Below are 6,384 nucleotides of genomic sequence, written 5' to 3' on the forward strand. Positions count from 1 at the left end.
AATTGGGTTTTATTCTAGAAACGCGGGGTTGTTGAGCATTCAGAATCAATGTAATTCACCATATTATCAGACTAAAGAAGAAAAACCATATAATCCTCTCAATAGATGCAGGAAAAAAAAACCCTTTAGCAAAATTCAACACCTATTCCTATAAAAACTCTCGGCAAACTAAAAATAGAAAAGACTTTCCGGATAAAGGGCATTTATAAAAAGCCCACAGCTGACATCATACTTAATGATTGCATGCTTTTCACTGAAAGTGGGAACACGACCAGGACGCAGGCTCAGACCTCACCTCGGAAACCACAGCCAGTGCAGTCAGGAAGAGAGATAAATAAAAAACATCTAGACTGGCAAGAAAGAAGTAAAACTTATTCACAGGTGACATGATCTTCTATGTGGAAAATCTAGAATCTACAAAAAAGCTGCTATAAGTAATGGGTGAGTCTATCGAGGTTGTAGGTACCATAAGATCAATGTACAAAAATCAATTATATTTTTATAAACTGGCAACAATCAGAAATTGAAATAAAACGCCATTTTAAAAAGCGTGAAAGACATGAAATACTGAGAGAAAAATCTGAAAACAGATGTGAAAGCCCCATGCAACTGAACACCACACGTTGCTCGGAAAAATTAAAGACATAACCAGTGGAGAGATAGACCATGTCTGTGGGTTAGAAGACACAGTATCACTAAGATCAATTCTTCCCAAACTCATTTGTAGATAGGATGCAATCTCAGCCCAAATCCTAGCAGGCTTAAATGTTTGATGGATTTCCTTTCCCAGGAAATGCAAACTAATCTGTAGGGTCAGAAAAGAGATCAGAGGTACCTCTTGAGCAGGAAAGGGGCATGAGGAGTCTTTCACGGGTGATGGCTGTACGTAAGGTCACCATCCTGACTGTGACGATGGTCTCAGGTGTGTATTTATGTCAAACTGATGATCTGGACACTTAAGCATGTTCAGTGTGTTGTGTATGAGCTACCCCTCAGTAAAGCCGTTTTAAAATATTTTGAGTTGCAGCTATTAGATGAAATTTTGTCCTGAATTTTCCAGAGCAGAAGTCATGAGTGTTTTCCATGTTGTAACATAAGATCATAGCCATAATTTATAAGAGGAACATGACATTCCAGAATTATTTTAGCAATTAGAGATTTAAAATTAATCATAAAAATATATTCAAGGCAAAACTGTAATGATGGTAAAAAAAAGTCAGTGTTTGCCGGGGTTTTGGGTGAGGGCAGAAGAGGTGAAGCAGGGCAATTTGGGGCAGTGGGATTCATGCAGCACTGTGCTTTTGCTACAACTCACAGAACTTTATAATAAGTGAGGCTTATATGCAAAAGAAAAAAGTGAGTGAGGAAGTTGGGGATCCCAGGATGGCATGCAGAAATGTGACAGACTATCCAACTATATTACAAATACATGAAGAGACTTCCCTGGGAGCTGGGGGAGGGCATAGGGCTCTATCCTTGGGGGCTCCACACAGAGCCCTCCCCTGGGACTCGACACCACCTGGGAACATCTGATTTCACGTTACTCGTATTGGGTTTCTCCAAAGAGCAACAGTCAACCCTCTGTGAAAAATGGCCACAGCACTGTCAGTCAGTGGACGGCGTGGGCTCAGGGCAGAGAGGACTCATAGGGTCCACTGTATGGCTCTGCCATTCTCTGGCTAGTGAGCTCAGGGTGCTCCTTCACCCGCCCTGATCCTTGGTTTCCTCATCTCTAGAATGGAGTAATGTGAGCACCTGCTTCCCAGCGCTATGGAGGGCTTTAATGAGGTGGGGCAATTCAGCACTTGGCCACTGCCTGTAGATAAGCCCTCATGAGGTGTGAGCTCTGAGGAGTTACTACAGAAGGCATAGCATACCCCATCACCCCAAGAGATTTCATTTCTTTACCCACTCATCCAGCCACAGACCCATTTGCCCACCCACTCATCCATCCACCCATTAACCTACCCATGCACCCATCCACCTACTATCCATCTACCCACCTGTTCACCCATCCACCCACCCACCCATTCATCCATCCACTATCCACCCAGCCACTCATAATCCATCCACCCACCCATTCATTCGTCCACCATCCACCCACACAGCCACCCAGCCACTATCCGTCCATCCATCTACCCACCCACCCATCCATCCACCCACCCATTCATTCATCCACCATCCACCCAGCCACTATCCAACCATCCAACCATCCATCCATCCATCCTTCCATCCACCCACCCATCCATCCACTATCCATCCACCCACCCATTCATTCGTCCACCATCCACCCACACAGCCACCCAGCCACTATCCGTCCATCCATCTACCCACCCACCCATCCATCCACCCACCCATTCATCCATCCACTATCCACCCAGCCACTCATAATCCATCCACCCACCCATTCATTCGTCCACCATCCACCCACACAGCCACCCAGCCACTATCCGTCCATCCATCTACCCACCCACCCATCCATCCACCCACCCATTCATTCATCCACCATCCACCCAGCCACTATCCAACCATCCAACCATCCATCCATCCTTCCATCCACCCATCCATCCACTATCCACCCATCCACCCATCCATCCATCCACTCATCATCCACCCATCCCCCTATCCTTCCCCATCCCTCCCTTCTTCCCTCCCTCCCTCCCTCCCTCCCTCCACCACCACCCAGTGACCCAGAAATAAATTTACTGAGCACATCTACTGTGAAGCTGGCCCATGGAGGAGCCCACATAGGCTGCTGTCCTCAAGGCACTTATAGAAAAAAGGTCAGCAGTGATACACATTGTGGCCAGGGTGGTGAGGACAATGGTCAGGGCAAGGGCATGACACTTGGGCCAGATCTCGAGGTGGGGGTGACTGCCCAGCGGTGGCTGGTCTTCTGAAGCACAGTGGCCCTTTCCTCATAGGAAGGCCAGCCCAGTGGACACCTACCCCGTGGAGCCCAGGCCAAGAAGCCCACATTGCTGACTTGGCCTCTCCCCATTTTTACCCAGAATAAATACCTCTGCGTGCTTACCCACCCACCCTTTACACCCAGCTGTGGGGTGGGCAAGTTAACATCCTACTAGTAAACCCTTGCAGTCCAGTGGCAGATGACGTGGGACCTGGGCTTGCACACCCCGGATCTTTCGGAATCTTTGAAGGTGCAGGAAGTGGACATGCTGCGATGTCTGGGTCCCCCTTTCTGATGTCTTGGGGAGGACCTGGGGAGGAAGTGAGCATGGCTGGTGCTTTGTTTGTCTGCTCTTGAGTCCTAAGATACTCACTTGCCAGGGACTCTGTCCCTGTGGCTGGCTGGGGCTGGAGTCTCCCTGGGTGTCCATGGGATGAGAACCCAAGATTTCTCTGGGCACACCCTCCATCTGCCTGATGAGGATTGGTCAGAGCCGTGGAACTGGGTTTGGGCCTAGGGTCTGAGAAGGGTATATACACATATATAAGAGAGAGAGAGACAGAGATTTATTTTCAGGAATTGTGGGGGCTGCAAGTCTGAAGCCTCAGGGTGGGCCTGCGGGCTGGACACCAGGGAAGAGCTGATGTTGCAGCTCTAGACCAAAGGCCCTCTGGAAACAGAATTCTTCCCTCCTGGGGACCTCCTTCTTTCCCTCTTAAAGCCTTCAACTGATTGCATGAGGCCTACCCACATGAAGGGTGGTCTAGTCCCATCTAAAACATACCTTCGCAGCAACATCTAGACTGGCGTTTTATTGCTGCCATGGCCTAGCCCTGTTGACACATAAAATCAACCTCTACACTAGGTGACTCGAAACGGGGGTCTGGTGGGCCGGGGACACACCTGCTACCCTCAGTCCCCCCGACAGGTGTGAGGCTTCCTCCTTTCTCTCCACAACACCCCTTCTTTTCCTCCCCTCCCCTACAACCCCCCATGCCGCTCACCCCCATTCCCTCCCCTGCAACCCTCCCCCACAACCCCTCCCCTTCCTGATGGGTCAGGTTTGTGGACAGGAAACAGTGACACACTCACTTCAGGCTGTTTCATGACGTCTTTGTGGCCTCCTCCCCGTGGTAGATTCGCACAATCCTCGGGAGCAGTGTCTTGTCAGGGTAAACGCTGCTGGGCGTGGGGCCTGGCAGGGAGGCTCTGGGTGTCCCGGGCCCTGTGCTGGGGGGTCCGCCTGCCTGGGCAGTCAGCATCTCTTCAACAACCTCCCGGCTGCAGCTGGGCAGGGCTGTGTCCTCCACTGAGGACTGGGGATGGGGGGGGTCCCCGTGGGTCCCAGGGGGAGAACACGCTCCAGCTGCAGAGGGGACACTTCCAGAGACACATCCACATCCGTCCACGTGGTAAAGGTGATAGGGTTATGTGTCTCAGTGTAGCAGGCGTCAGTGGCCCTATTTGGGCATTTCCGTCCTGTATTGTAGCAGAGCCTGCACCCTGATTCACCTGTAAGGGACCCCACAACCACAGTGAGAAAGCCCAGCTGGCTGTGGGCACTGACCAGGGATCAGAGAGTGGCGCCGAGCACGGGAAGCCGAGCCAGACTTTGCTGGGGGCAGCGGGGCGATGTGGGCCACCCCAGCCTGACGGAGCGTTCACCAGCACCTTCTGCAGGCTCCTTCCCACCGCACACTCTGAGCCTCCACCCCATGCCTGGCGGCCTGATGTCACTGCTCCTTGGAGCCCCACCTGAGACCATGCAGCTTGGCCAGGAGTGTTAGGGTCAGACCTCTGGGCCTCGGGTCAGCACTGCTGCCGCACCCATAGGAGATATAGGGCTGCCTTTCTCAGACCTCAGTAGTGGGCTCCTACCTTCTCCATCCTCAGTCCCGGGGAGGGCCCCGCTTCTCCCTCCCAGGGGAGGACGCCTCTCATGCTCAGGGCAGGAGGGGCTAGGCTGGGTGTCCGGTATGGGGCCAGGACTTCCCTGAATCCTACTAGGGCAGAGGAAACCTGTCATGGAAAATCACTGCCTCTGGGGGGAGTGAGGGGGTCCGTCCTTGGGCTTTCCCCAGGGCTCACTGCCAGCCTGTTTGGCCCCACAGGGAAGTGGACAATGGGCCCACGGGCGCGTCTGGCTCTGGTTTCTAATCCCTGTTGCTCCTGGCTCAGGCCACGCACTTGTGCCTGGGTCCCTGGGCTCCTACAGAGAGGACAGTTTCTGGGCCTGGGGTTGGGCAGTGGGATGCGAGAAGGGGCTTCATCCCAGGCTCCCTGACCTTGGCTCCCGGTTACCCTGTCAGACCCTGGGGGACTGGCCCCTCGATGGGACCCCCAAGGAATCTTCGGGTGGTGCATGCACGCTTCTTGTCCCTAGATGCTGTCACGGTGGCGTGGAGGTCCTGTCTGCAGAAAGGGGCCCCTGGAAGGTGGTAGGCCAATGTGCCGACTCCTGCCGGGCACTTTGCTCCTGGTCATATCTCTGGGGGGAGACTGGGTCAGGCAAACAGCGTGTCCCATGCCCCCATCCGAGGGCGTCCATCTCGTCCAGAGTCTCAGTGATTGTTGACATGAGTCTCTCCCCACTTGCCCTGAAGATTGGGGCACTAGATTATATAATTTGTGGAGTCCGGGCCCACTCGGTTCTCTCTGCACTTCCCAGAAGAGGAAGCTCTGGACCTGCAGCAGAGGCCGCCAGCCTGGGGCTGCCTCTGGGCCACGGTCCCCTCAGGGCCGTCCGCTCCCAGCCTCCAGCCAGGCCCCCTATGCCCCAGAGGATGTGTTTCAGTTAGGCGCCCGTGGGCTGGGCTCCCAAGTTCCAATTACAGGTAATTCCAGAGACTGGCTCAGCCTGGGAACACGAGGGGATCAGAGGGTGTGCCGGAGCTGGGGGCCGGACGTGGAGCTGCCAGCCGAAACGGGCCCAGGAGCAGAGTCCACACCGAGATGGGGCGGCCCCTGGACCTCCCAGGAGCCCACACGTTCCCTGGCTTGGGGGCCTCGGGCCCGTGGTAGGGGAGGCTGGGGGGTCAGAGTGGGAGAGAGGAGCAAACACGGGGCAGTGGTCCTGTCTGGGAGCCCCCCGTGGGGAAGCGCCTCGTTCAGGCCTGGCTCTGCGGGGACGCTGGGCAGGGTGGGCTGGGGCCGGGAAGGGCATGCGCCTGCCAGGGTGTGGTGGTGTAGGGCCCCCCCGCTGGGCCCCGTCCTGCTCGCAGCTGGGAGGGCGTGTGTTGGAACTGGGGTCACTGGTGCTGAGGCATCCTGAGGAGGGCTAGCTTTACTGAGGGCTCAATAAAAAGATAAACCGCAGATAACTTGAATCAATATTTCCCAGGTGGCACCTCGGGAGCCCCCACAGCTGTTTTCTTGATAACCTGGCAAACGCCCCACCCACCCCTCGCCCCTCCCCTGCTCGCCCCGCCTCTGCCGGCCCTCCTGGGCCATATAAGGCCTGGACCCCTGCCCCA

The sequence above is a fragment of the Eumetopias jubatus genome, unplaced genomic scaffold, assembly GCF_037043125.1.
Source record: "Eumetopias jubatus isolate StellerSeaLion01/CBP00866 unplaced genomic scaffold, mEumJub1_p1.0 scaffold_13, whole genome shotgun sequence".
NCBI classification, from domain to species: domain Eukaryota; kingdom Metazoa; phylum Chordata; class Mammalia; order Carnivora; family Otariidae; genus Eumetopias; species Eumetopias jubatus.